This window comes from Papaver somniferum, chromosome 5 (assembly GCF_003573695.1).
Source record: "Papaver somniferum cultivar HN1 chromosome 5, ASM357369v1, whole genome shotgun sequence".
Classification (NCBI taxonomy): Eukaryota; Viridiplantae; Streptophyta; class Magnoliopsida; order Ranunculales; family Papaveraceae; genus Papaver; species Papaver somniferum.
This window is the reverse complement of record NC_039362.1, coordinates 138,079,844-138,094,114: the sequence shown is the minus strand read 5'-3', so window position 1 is coordinate 138,094,114 and position 14,271 is coordinate 138,079,844.

Below are 14,271 nucleotides of genomic sequence, written 5' to 3'. Positions count from 1 at the left end.
TTTTCCAAGGCATGAGATTGGGTTCAAAATTGCCTTGTGTAGTTTTTAGAGTAAATTAGAGAAATTAATTGTTACAACCATTAGAAGTAGTGGAATCCGAAACCCTAGTCTCTCTCTCTTTGGTCAACAAAATTAGTTTTTCCTTAAAAATATTTTCTTTATTAATCTTAAAACCAATCTTCATAGAAGTCCGAGCAGCGAAATTCTACTTACCACCTGTAAAACTACATCATTTACTAACCGCTGCACTCTTATGACACATTCTTGTAACGGGCGTAGTGTACGCCGCACGCTATAAACCGCCAGACCAATACCCTGATGAGCATCCCCCAGTTTGTGACATTTTTTGATGTCTCGAGTGTTTTCGTGGAAAACGTAGCATGTTTCTATTATTTGGAAAGTTAAGATTGAGAGGATTTACGGTTCGGTGGTGACTTTCGACGGCCGAGATTTCGCATCTTGAGAGGAAGGTTAGCCGTTGATTGTGGTTACCTTCCGTTGGTAGCCAGTGGTGCGGCCACAGTGCTATCGTGGCTTGCGCATGCTCTTGGCGTGGCTAATTAGGGTTTGGTGCCATGACCAAAGAATTGGCATAACTAAGTATGTGTCGTGGCCAAAGAGTTGGTAGCGTAGCCAAAGGTTTTCACAAGTCGTTTGGTGGCAAGTTTGTACGGATGAGATCTGCATCTCAGGAGGAAGGATAGTCGTTGATTGTTGCAACCCTTCGTTTGGCGGCCAGCGGCATGGAGTCATGGCTTTGGCATGGTTTAGGCGCGCCAAGCTAGGATTTTGGCATAGTTTTAGGCGCGGACAAAATTAGGGTTTTGGCATAGTTTAGGCACAGCCAAAATTAGGGATTGGCATTGGGCCAAAAGTTGCCACGCGTTTGGTGGCGAACTTGGACGGCTGAGATTTGCATCTCATAAGGAAGGGTGGTCGTTGATTGTTGCAACCCTTCGTTTGGCAGCCAGCGGCATGGAGGCATGGCCGGCATGGCTTTGGCGTGGTTTAGGCGCGGCTTAGCTAGATTTTTGGCATGATTTTAGGCGCGTCCAAAATTAGGGTTTCTGCATAGCTTAGGCGCGGCCAAAATTAGGGCTTGATATTGGGCCAAAAGTTTCCACACGTTTGGAGGCGAACTTGGACAGCTGATATTTGCATCTCAGAAGGAAGGGTGGCCGTTGATTGTTACAACCCTTCGTTTGGCAGCCAGCGGCATGGAGGAATGTACGACATGGATTTGGTGGGGAGGTGTAGCTGGCATGGCATGCCATTGGCACTATGGTGTGGCTGGCATGGTTGGTATGCCTTTGACACGGAGATGTGGCTGGCATGGCATGCCATTTGCACGGTGGTGCGATGACATGGTTGGAATGCCTTTGGCGCGGAGATGTGGCTGTCATGGCATGCCATTGGCACGGTGGTACGGCTGACATGGTTGGCATGCCTTTGGCGCGGAGATGTGACTGGCATGGCATACCATTGGCACGGTGGTGCGGCTGGAATGGTTGGCATGCCTTTGGCGCGGAGATGTGGCTGGTATGGCATGCCATTGGCATGGTGGTGCGGCTGGCAAGATCAGCATGCCTTTGGCGCGGAGATGTGGTTGGCATGGCATGCGATTGGCACGGCGGTGCGGCTGGTATGGTTGGAATGCCTTTGGCGCGGAGATATGGCTGGCATGGCATGCCATTGGCACGGTGGTGTAGCTGGCATGGTTGGCATGCCTTTGTCGCGGAGATGTGGATGGCATGGCATGCCATTGCCACGGTGGTGCGGCTGGCATGGTTGGCATGCCTTTGGCGCGGAGATATGGCTATCAGGGTTTAGCGTGTCAAAACCCTAGTTTAAAATATGTGGCATGCGCGGCTGGCATGTGCAGTGATGATGCCAGTCAGTACCGTGGGATCTTCCGTGGAGCATGGCATATAAAAACAAGGTACCCCGGTAATTTTACGCAGACATGTTGAATGCTTCAATAAATATGCTAGTGGCGACATTATTACTCAAGTGTGACGTCACTGTCTGACTAAGGTTTTACGATTTTAACCCTAAGCTAAAAACCACCATCAACATTAAGTCCCTGCTTAGCTCGGATCGGGGGCATTGTTGCGAGGTAAGCATAAGATGGTGACCCACAATGAAAAAATCTAAATCGCAAGTCATGAAGAGATGGTCAGGAAGATCCGACTGACCTTTTTCGGGAGGTAAAGAGAATCCACAACTCTTGCGCTGGCGGCTTTGCGTAAATTCAGCTCGGCCATGGTATGTTGGCATCAGTGCTGCGTCTTTGGCTACTGGTCGACAGAGGCAGAATTGCAATTTGGTCCGTGAGACGGTGCTCTGGTTAGCCATAGAAAGGTGAAAAGTGTTGTTGCCTAGGGAGCGGAGTGGCAGAGATGGCCGTTGGCTGGGACGCAGGCAGTTGGCGTCAGCTTGGATTGGAGCCGCTAGCATCGTGCATCTTGGAATGGAGCCGCTGGCATGGTGTGGCTTGGAATGGAGCCACTAGCATGGTGCGGCTTGGAATGGAGCCCTTGGCAGTGTGCGGCTTGGAATGGAGCCGCTGGCATGGTGCGGCTTGGAATGGAGCCGCTGGCGCTGGATACTGTCTTCGGTCCGCGGAATGGTGGAAACTGGTTTCGGAAATTCGGCTACCAAACGGTAGTGATGGCGCTGGAACTTCGGCTACCAAGCGGTGGTTACAGCGCCTGGAAAGTTTGTATAAATTAGGGTTTGGCATGCTGAAACCCTTATTAGCACCTCTTACTAAAATCATTGTGGAATTCTCGTACGAACTCGGACTTTGACGGTCCTCCCCTCCATTTCGATCGGAAAAGAATTTCCTACCTCCCTCCCGAGGGAATATTTAGGTTTCGAGCCCGTTTAGGAGGTGAAAACAGTCCGAAGGTAAAACTCAGGGAGAATTCTGGAGGGATGTTGCGGTCCCGTGGAACGATGGAAACTGACTTCAGATCCGTAGAAGGATGACGACTGGCTTCAGTTCCATGGAAGAGTTGCGACTGGCTTCTGTTCCGTGGAATGGTGGAGACTGGCTTCAGTTTCGTGGAAGGATGACGACTGGATTCAGTTCCGTGGAAGGGGGACGACCGGCTTCAGTTCCGTGGAATGATGTCAACTTTGTTTAAATTAGGGTTTGTCATGTCGAAACCCTAATTAGCGCCCCTTAATAGAATCGTTGTAGAATTCTCGTACGACCTCGGATTTTGGCGGTCCGCTTCTCCATTTCGATCAGAAAAGAATTTCCTATCTCCCTACGCCGGAATATTTAGGTTTTGAGCTCGTTTAGAAGGAGAAAATAGCCCGACAGTAAAACTCAGGAGGGATGTTGCGGGCCCAAGGTGGCATAGTCTCGCCCAGTCATCTATTCTCGTTCATGGAGAAAGAAGGAATCTTTATTTTGTTCAAACTCTAGAAACTCCTTCCGCATGAAAAGAGGTATCGACCCTCTTCTGTTTTCTGTTGCTCGTCTGGATCCATGCTTTCTCCTGTAGTGTCTCTCCAGTGGATTCCAAAATTTCCCGAACTCCATTGCATTCTTTGGATGGATGGATGAAATATATGCTCGGCAACGATCATGTCAGGGCTAATCTTGGGGATTGTGGTTGCGTTGTTGGTCCATCCTTGACTTTAGGTTGTTCAGTGTTTGGACCTTCTGATCGCGATGATGATATGATGTGGATGATTGTACGGTAGAAATCTTCTGAAGCCATAAGATGAAATAAATGAGTTGGGAGACATCATGTTGCGGATGTGATGCTATCAAGTCTTCAAGGACTTTGTTCCAAGATATATCCTTCGAACCGGCTTTTGAATCTTGGACTATCGCATGAAATGGGATGCGGTGAGGATTCCCCAGTTATATTTTTATTAGATCCGATGGCATGGATGAATATGTGAATGTATCTTTGTGGCGTGCTTTTGGAGTATTCTATGCACATGTACGGCTTCATGTTGAGAAATTCATGCGGCTCATAAAACTTCGGAAGTGATGATGTTAAAATCAGAAATAACCAGGTTGAGGGGAGTGAAAGCGTCCCATGCTGGTAGTCCCCATGTGTAGCCTACTTTCATTTCATCGCTTTGAATCCATGTCCACGGGATTTGATACAAGCTTATAGTACTCTTCTGGATGTGACGCTGGGATGCTCAAGATATTACATGGACGAGATATTCTGGATAGCGAAGAGGTAGGAATGAGAGAGTTATGTTGTTTATCGTGGCTCCCTCTGTTTCTTCAAGAAAATGTTTCAGCCACGTCTCTGGAGTTATCTCATGAGTCTTTGATGGTCGTCGGGATGGACTGCGATGAGCAGTCCCCAGTCGCATTTTTCTTTAGTTTCTGAAGTTGTTTTCCTATGAGCAGACTTGGGATCCACCGCGACCTCGTAAAGTGTTGAAGGCGTCTTCAAGACAGAGAGGTGATGATATTCTTGCGCTACACCCTTGAAGAGTAGATGACCTTGTTGTGGCTTTGTCCTTTGGTTGACTGTGTCTTCTGAGGTTTGACAGTGAAGGGATTCCGTATAGATCCTCAGTCCCCAAGTATGGTTTACATGTTTCCATCTTGTATGGTCAGTGGGTTGACCATGATAAATACATCACCATCGTGCATTCATACTAGTGATTTTGTTACTTCTTCCACATGAAACTAAAATATGGAGGAGTACGGGTTACCTTTGTAGTGATTGTTGTTGCGGTGAAGCTCTGGATGGTATCAACAAATGAGCGGCAACAGTTCTTGGTAGTAGATGTAATCAGAAGAGACTACATTTTCATGGGAACAAAGTAGGTTGGCTGGAATTATATGGGCATCCATGGAGGTAAAATGATTGGATGGATGTGTAAGCGAGCATACTGTCCATGATCACAAGTTTTGGAGGAATGGATCAAAAGGTGGCTATGACTACGAAGATTGGTTGGCTGTGATCATGATACTTGACATGGGGAGTGTGGTGGCACGACCCTTTGCACGAAAGAGTGGCGGCCACGGTACGATACTTTGCAGGAGGGAGTGGCGTTGAAGAGGCTTCAGATCTTGGAGAGGATGTTGAAACTTAAGGATCCAAACGCTGAAGCTTCAGCTTCGGATCCTAGATCATCTTATGGAGAGAACGCTGAAGCGAAGCGGCTGCTGGAGCGAACGTTGAAGCGGAGATGCTGCTGGAGGACGTTGAAGCGGAGCGGATGCGTCAATCATCGTGTTGTCAAAATGGACACCCTTCAAGCGAACAGTGGTTAGGAGTCCCCAGTTCCATCTATCAATCGTGCTTTCCAGGAGAGGTTGGGATTTGGGAACAACATCTCTGGCTGGAAACAACTGCTTTCCTGATGCAGTACGGTTGAGGGATGTAAATATGTCTTGATGTTGCGCCTTAGGAAAATATAGAATCTCATATAAGCGTTTCATCATAGATAGCACGATTTTGTGGGCGAAATCCCCGGAAATCATGCAGCTCCTGATAGGAAGAGAGTCTTTGTGAACTCAGGAAGGTTGCTGATTTTCTTTGCCTCGATTTTGGAGAAGTCATTCCTTATCTTCACGTGTGATGAAATTGGATTGCTGATTCCCTTATACTTGGCGTTCAAGAGCAACGCGAGCCTCTTCGTCTATAAACGCACGTCCTGCTGAAGTGCCTACACCGGATGTTAACAGTATTCCTTGCCATCTCCATCTGGGGTTGACGTGACTCTTGTGGTGGACGCTCCGTTAGTGTCTTGAGGAAGATAGGTATCTCTTTTTGATTTGTAGCCATGTCTGTCTGAGCCTTACAAGATCCTTTCATCTTTCCATCAAATCAACAGCGGTAAAAGGAGATCGGCTTCTTCTGGCTCCTCCAATCTCTCGTCCTGATGGTGGAGTATCAGCGGCTCTGGTAACGGTTGGAGATATCACACTTGAAGAAAAATTGGGGGTGGCGGAAGCGGCTCTGGCTCTGGCTCTGGTGATCGGAGGTGTAACGCCTGAAGGGACATTTTCTACATCGCTGGTGTTGAAAGGTGGCGTATTAATATCAATCTGTTAGGAGGCATGAAGAATCTGTGATCCTTGCATTCACGGCTTTGCATAAATTTGGTTTGGCCATTGAGTGGTGGCGTCAGCGCTGCAACTTTGGTTACTGATCGGTAGCGGTGGCACTACAACTTGTTCCGTGTGACGGTGCTCTGGATGGCTATGGAAAGGGGGATGGCTCTGCCCCGACCGGCTAATGAATGGCCCATGGCGCTGTTGGCTAGGACGCGAGCTGTTGGCGTTGGCTTGACATGGAGCCGCCGGTGTTGGTTTTGAAGTGGATCCGCTAGCATTGGCTCGGCGTGCGCCATTTTGGCTTGGTGAGCCGTCAACGTCGTTGGCTCGGCTTGGGACACGGAGTTGTTGGTGCAATCGACTATGGGCGGAGAAGTTCTGCTGTAAGGGTGCAAGCTGCTGGCGATGGAAAGATGTAAGCTGTTAGCGCTGGAAAAGATGCAAGTTGCCGGCGCTGGAAAAGATGCAAGTTGCCGGCGCTGGAAGGACGCAAGATGTTAAGGCTAGAAGAGATGCAAGCTGCTGGCGCTGGAATGACGCAATTTGTTAGCGCTGGAAAAGATGCAAGCTGCCGGCGCTAGAAGGATGCAAGTTGTTAGTGCTGGAAAAGATGCAAGCTGCCGGCATTGGAAGGACGCAAGTTGTTAGCGCTGGAAAAGATGCAAGATGTCGGCGTTGGAAGGACGCAAGTTGTTAGCGCTGGAAAAGATGCAAGCTGTCGGCGTTGGAAGGACGCAAGCTGTTAGCGCTGGAAAAGATGCAAGCTGTCATCGCTGGAAGGACGCAAGATGCTAGCGCTGAAAATATGCAAGCTGCCGTCGCTGGAAGGACGCAAGATGTTAGCGCTCGTATTATTGGCTTCGTTTCTATGTGGTGTGGCTGGCATGATCGTCATGCCTTTGGCGCGGAGATGTGTCTGGCATGGCATGCCATTGGCGCGGTGGTGCGGCTAGCATGGTTGGCATGCCTTTGGCGCGGAGATGTGGCTGGCATGGAATGCCGTTGGCATGGTGGTGCGGCTGGCGTGGTTGGCATTCCTTTGGCGCGGAGATGTGGCTGGCATGGCATGTCATTGGAACGGTGGTGCGGCTGGCATGCCTTTGGCGCGGAGATATGGCTATTAGGGTTTAGCGTGTCGAAACCCTAGTTTAAAATATGTGGCACGCGTGATTGGCACGTTTGGCTAGCATGCGCAGCTGGCGTGTGCAGAGATGATTCCAGTTAGTACCGAGGGATCTGGCGTGGAGCATGGCATATAAAAAAAAGGTACCCCGGTAGTTTTACGCAGACATGTTGAATGGTTCAATAAATGTGCTAGTGGCGACATTATTACTCAAGTGTGACGTCACTGTCTGACTAAGGTTTTACGATTTTAACCCTAAGCTAAAAACCACCATCAACAACTTGATATTGATGGTTTTAGATAATCGTAATAACACAAAATAAACAACAAATTAAATAACATAATACCATAGTGAATCGATTTGTCCTACAACTTCAATCATCCCACTCCACCAAAAAACACCTGGGACATTACCAGAAATGCCTTCCATATGTGTCTTTTTCAGAAGAAGTCCGCAAATGCATAAAAGTCTTGCAACCGGGATTTGAGCATGAACTGATTCTCTGTGGACAATGTTTGTATTCGTGATCTCCATATCCACAATGCTTGCAGTGTAATAACGGTTTCTTCAATTTGGCTTTAAGTTTGAAGTTTTTGTAAAGTGTTGCAATCTTTTTTTATTTTTCTTTTTTAATCTTCACAGCATCATCTAGCATATGTGGTTCCTCTGGACAATTGGGATCTTGACATTGCAAGTACCTGAGTTTTTCCGGTTGTGATTCAATCACCATTCTGATGCGTGAATAACCTTCCCGGGGACACTTTGAATACATCCAAGGACATTGCATAAGACTGTGGTTATCCATAAAACATAATGGACAAACCTTTTTTTCTTCGACACATAATATTTGCTTCGCGTTGCCTTTAGAAAACGATGATGAGAAAATCGGTTGGTTTGGTTTAGAATAAAACCTAGTGATGTATTTATAATAGTAAATAGGCGTTGGTAATTCAAACGGGCGCCCAAAGGAAAGTCACGGGCGATTTTACCAAAACGCCAACGACTAAATTTCCATTTCCAACGGCAAACTTTTCTTTCTCGACCTATAAATTTCATTCCTCCCATCTCCATAATCACATCTTCTTCTTCTTATTTTTTCCGACATCTCTCTTCCTTTACAGAAATGTCTGTTAGAAATCGTGGTCCCAAGTTTACTCAAGAAGAGGATATAACTCTATGAAAAACATATTTCTTTCATAAGGTAATCACTGGTGTTGTTATTTCTCATGACAGTTCTTTTTGGGAGAAAGTTTTTCCAATGCTTGTCTCATTGACGGGAAACCGAGATGCTCGTCGATCGCGTGCTCGGTTTCATTCTATTTGGATTGCAGTCCAGTCATTTCTTGCTCTGGTAATAGAAATTGATCGAGAAAAGTTCAGCGGTGTAACTGAAGATGAAGTGATCCAAACAGCTCTTGATAATTGGGAGGAAGCTCATGGTAAGCCTTTTCGTTACAAAGCGTGTTTCAGAATTTTAAAAGATGGTCCATCTCAAGCACATCGTTACTGCACTCGAATGCCACTGCCAGAATTTACAATGGAAGAAGATGTTGCTCTTGTTCGATGTTGGTTACATCGTATGGTGAGACCAATGAACAATGACAATTTCTGGGAAAGAGTATTGGGACATTTTGTAGCATCGCGGAACAAAGCCATAAGAAACAGTAAGAGCCTAGAACTAAGAATTGCATTCATCACTAATGAAGTCAAACATTATACGGAAGTATTGTGGATGGTTCATCGTAGCAATTATGGATTATCCAACAAAGAATTGGAAACCATCGCTCATACCAAGTTTACCGAAGAAAGCGGGAGAGAGTTTAGGCATTTTGAATGCTATGAACTTTACAGAAAGAATGTCGCTGGATTTGATGTAGTTTGATGTTTTTGTTGTGGTTTATTAAAATGTAGTTTGATGTTATTTGCAAGTTTAATAAATTGTAATAAATTTCACTTAATTAATCTGAAGTGGAAATCTATTTTAAAATATAAACATTTTCTTTCATTGATATTACTGCCAATTCTTTTACAAGATATAAACTTATTAGACAGTAATAAAAACTTCAATAAAAATCAAGTACAAGTTTTGGCCTCCTGTTTATCTTCATTTGACGTATTTTCCATTCAACGCGCTCTTTGACAGTTTCACCTTTGTTTTTGAATTTTTTGTTGTTAACTTTCAAAACTGGAGCTCTTCTTTGCCATTTAGCGGAACATTTTCTTGGAGCAACTTCAAAAACTTGCACTTCCCTCTTACAATTTTCAATTTTTTTAAAACACCCACATATCTTAGAAACAACAACTTCAAGTTTTGCATCGCAAAAAAGTGGGATCGCCTTTTCAGCCATTGAGAAATAGATTTTAGAAGACAAAATTCAAGAGAAGTGAATTTCGGTGTGAGTGAATTGTTTGAATTCGACGGTAATTTAAAGAGGTAAAAAGTGAATTTTGAATTTAAAAAAAAAAAATCGTTGGCGTTTTTGTTACAAACGCCAGCGTCATATGTTAAGACGCCGCGTCGAAACTTCGATCGTCGGTGCTTGGCCTACCAACGCCGGCGCTTTTCTCACAGACTCCAACGCTTTTCCCTCCATCACGCGCTTAGTTATCTAACGCCCAGTGCTTTACCATAGTGGAAACACTAATTTGGCCACCCACCTGATTCAACAAAAATTTTCATCTTGACCATTGCGATAGGAATTGCCCCAAGGTTATTGAAATAATTGGGCGTAGGTGAGAGTTATGCTATTAGACTATGAGATACTAAAATTTTATATATACTCTTACACGTGGATGTGTGGAGACATACGTCTGGATTATATTGAACTTCATATATATGTCTAGAATCTGGATTGAGATATGTCTAGAATCTGGATTGACTGTAGGTGGATCGCCCAATTGGCTGGCGATCATCCATGACTGAGATGAAAGTGCGTATCAATAAATTTGAACTATCACGTGGAATTTTCGCATTATTTCTGTTACTTATTTTTATATGCGTAAAACGGGCTGTTTAAGAGATGAAACTTCATCAAGGGTTCTATAATTACATGAATTAAGTATACTGCTTACCTTTTTTGGGATAACTTTCATGAATGTGTAGTGGATCTTTTTGTATCTGTGACTGTACTTTTAATTTCTTAGTGTCTAACTAATGTGTTTACGATTTCTAGCACTCTATAACAGGGTTAGCTGGTGCTTTCAAGTATTTTTAGCGAATTCTTTGGATTTTCTTAGGAGGGGGTGCACATGTTACTGATATTTAGAGCAGGCGATATTTTGTTGTCTTCGGCTATAATCTTCTCTCATACACCCAACCGCTACACCTCATAGAAAATGTCAACCCGAGATGGAGAACTATCAATTTTCATAATTGTTTTGTTTAGGAAGAAAAAGAGTTTGATTTGAGGGCATAACAAAAAAGAATGTAACTACCAATTACCATCGTCATTTTGTTTTCTACCTGAGAGGGGACAATTATGAACTTTTATCATCGAATGGCAACGCCCCATAAAAACTGGAAACCTGAAACAGACAACTATCAATTTTCATCATTATTTTGTAAGGAAGAAAACTTAGTCAGAGGGTTAACAAAAAAAATACGGGAAATTTTCAAGTTAAATCATTGTTTTTTAGGTGGAAAATTGTAAACATTATATTGGTATATGAAGTGAACTATGCCCGAAGCATAGCACGGGCACAAAACTAGAATAAAATGATTCAAGAATTTAAGTAATATACGTCGAATCACACAAACATGAAGTTAATTCCTAAACCTGAATCCATATAGTATTGTTATAAAAATTAAATTAAACATGAAGAACTCGAAAGGATTATCAAAAATCGATAAACTTATTGGCAAGAGAAGAGGAAAAAAGATCCGCACGTAGTTTCAATCTTTTCTCCACCAATTTAATGCATTCTCCGTCACACCAAATAAAAAATGCGCCGCCACGGGGCGGGGCGGAGATAATCCCCGCGCACAATAAGTAAAATAAAAAGAAATACCCGGTGCGTAGCACGGGCACAAATCTAGTTGACAAAGAAAGCTTAATGAATGAAAAAGAGAGGTAGAATCGAAGAAATCGACCGAAACTTAAATTAATGATAGTAAACTATGAATTCATGCATGGATATAACTGTCGAGGGAAGTGCCCTCCTAAATCAAAGGTTACATTAATTACATCCAAATAATATATATAATTTTTTTTTTATTCCATTAGTTATACACAACCCCTGGCCAACTGGGCTAACGCCAGTTGGTTAATGATTCAATAGAGTTACTCTAACTTTAATGTTAGTGAAAACTACAGGGAGACTCATTCTACAGATTTTGTACACCGTGAAACTCACGGGCGGAAAAGTTCATGCGCGCACTCAATTTTCGTGAGAAAATTTCTCCCAAACCCACAATTATAAAATTTGGTTTCTTCGTATCTTTTCTTCTTCACGGGAATTTCTTCTTCAATTATTTTTTTTTCTTCCTCCCAACTGTGATTTACGATCAATAATATTGATAGACAGTATAATCACATGAAGATTGGAAACCATAGATGAATGAAATCGAAAGTTAGGGTTTGAGGTGATGTTCTGAGATGAATCGAGATCTTGTTGTTTGTTATTTCCGAAATAAGTATGAATGGTTTTTTTTTTAATTAGGTATTATGATTGAGAAGATGGATCTGAGATGTGTTCTGAGATGGAGATAGGGTTTGTAATTGTTTCAATCAAGTAGAACAGGAAGAAAAGTTGATTTGAGATTTAGAAAATACAGGGAATAATAATAAAGCTTATTTGAGCTGGGATGATGAATAACGAAGAAGAAGAAGAAGATGATGTTGTTATGAGTGCATAACATGTCATGCAGTCGAAAAAATGGATGCATAACACATTATCCGGCATCTTTGTTATTTTGTGTGAAATTGAAAATCGATGCATAATGCATCATGCAGTCGAGAAAATGGATGCATAATCTGATATGCATCCAAAATACGGCTGCATAATGCATTATTCATCGAGAAAATTGTTGCATAATCTTCTATGCATTGAGAAAATGGATGCATAACCTGATATGCATCCTTAAATATGGCTGCATAACCAATTATACATCAATTTTTTATGCGTCTGCATAATGTGTTATGCGTCTTTTTTGGAGGATGCATAATGAATATGTAGTCAGTTTTCGAATTTTTTCCCTAAAACGTTGATCACCTCCGATTTTTTCGTGAAAAACAAAAATTTGATATTGTTGTTTGTACACGTTGTGTAGCTCTCATAAAAAGATTTCAACGATATAAAATTTGTTAAATTCCAAGACGCGATTTTTTAGATATGTTATATCCAAGTTGCGTTGTCAATTATACCCCTGAAAAATTAGGATGCATAACGAGTTATCCCTGAAAAAATAGTATGCATAACCCGTCATGCGGATGCATAAACCGTCATGCAAACATTTTTAATAATTTCGGATAATTATGGGTGTCACGGTATCTAAAATTAGCCTGGCTAAATTGGGGCCACTTAATTGGGGCCTATCGATTTTTTCATCCACCTCATAACGAATGATAAGGGGTGTCTAACTTTGATGAAACTATCATCTTACCCTCTATCAAATATTAATACTACTAATTTGTTCCCATCAAATCCTAATCATAAAATTAAAAACTAAAATCAAAATCATAAAACTAAAATCATAAAATTTAAAAACTAAAATCAAAATCAAAATCATAAAACTAAAATCATAAAAGTAAAAACTAAAATAAAAATCAAATTCATCTCCATCTCCACTTCAATTGATTATTCTTCTTTTCTTCTCAACCCAATCCTATAAACTAGGTTTTAGTAACATAAAATTGCTCAAATATTGAAAATTTTGAAATCAATTTTTTCCTGGTTTATCAAAATCGGTTAAAGTTAATGTATATGTGATCCGATTGCAAATAGAAACGGTTTACGTTCATGCCCACAAAGGCCAATTGTCCTTGTTACGTTTTCTGGTTCGAGAAATTTGAACCAGAATCGGATTACATTAGCACTTATAAAAACCGATTGTTGATGTATAATGTTAGAATCGGATTTTATATGTGTGTCGAGTAAACCGATTGTTGTTCTCAATTTTTCTGTATCTTTTTTTGTTAGAATCGGATTACTTGAGCATTCTTATAAATCGATTCCCGTTGTGCAATGTCAGGAATCGGTTTTTACATATGTGTCGTGTAAACCGATTCTGGTTAAGCCTTTTTTTTCCAGTTAATACTCGATCATAAAATGAGTATGAAATCATACTCGATTTCATTTCGATTAAAAATGAGAATAGTTCTTATGCTTTTACCCAATTTGAAAATGAGTATAATTTTACACTCGAATTGAAAACGAGTGTAACTTTATACTCGAATTGAAAACGAGTACAACTTCTTAAACGATTTGAAACTGAGTATGAAGTCATATGCATTCTTAACTCGGGTATAAAATGAATTTTAATTTTATTTGATGTTTAAAAACACATAATTCACGGATAAAAAAGAAAAAAATTTACCCACAATCGGTTTCTGTTCATGCCCGATTCTAGATAACCGGTTGATTTTCATGTCCATATAAACCGATTCTGGGTAGAAGCAAGTTTCAGAAAATCTATGTATGTTTTTGAAGTTACAATTGGTTGATACCAATGGCAACATATACCGATTCTGAGTTGATGTTTTTCAGAAAGTTTCAAAATTTCAAATTTTTTCATGTTCAGATGATTCATTAACACAACTTAATTTCACATCTAACACGATATTTTACCACTAATCACCCGAATTCACATGAATTAATTAGGGATAAATTAGCCATTAAAAAATAGTTGTTTAAGGAGCCTTTCATTTTACTTCAAAATGTCTCTTTTTTGTTAGGTAGTGATATGCCCAAATTAATCCTTATAGGCCCCAATTTAGCCAGAAAAATTAATTGCGGGCTTGACAATGAGAATTTTTTCTTTTTGGATCCGCGCCTAATTTTCCGTTAATGTTATGTTTATTAAACTCTGATGTAAATTTATCAGGTCAGTCACGTATTGGGTCCCATCCCGATTCGGCTAAATCCATGTAGTAACTTAAA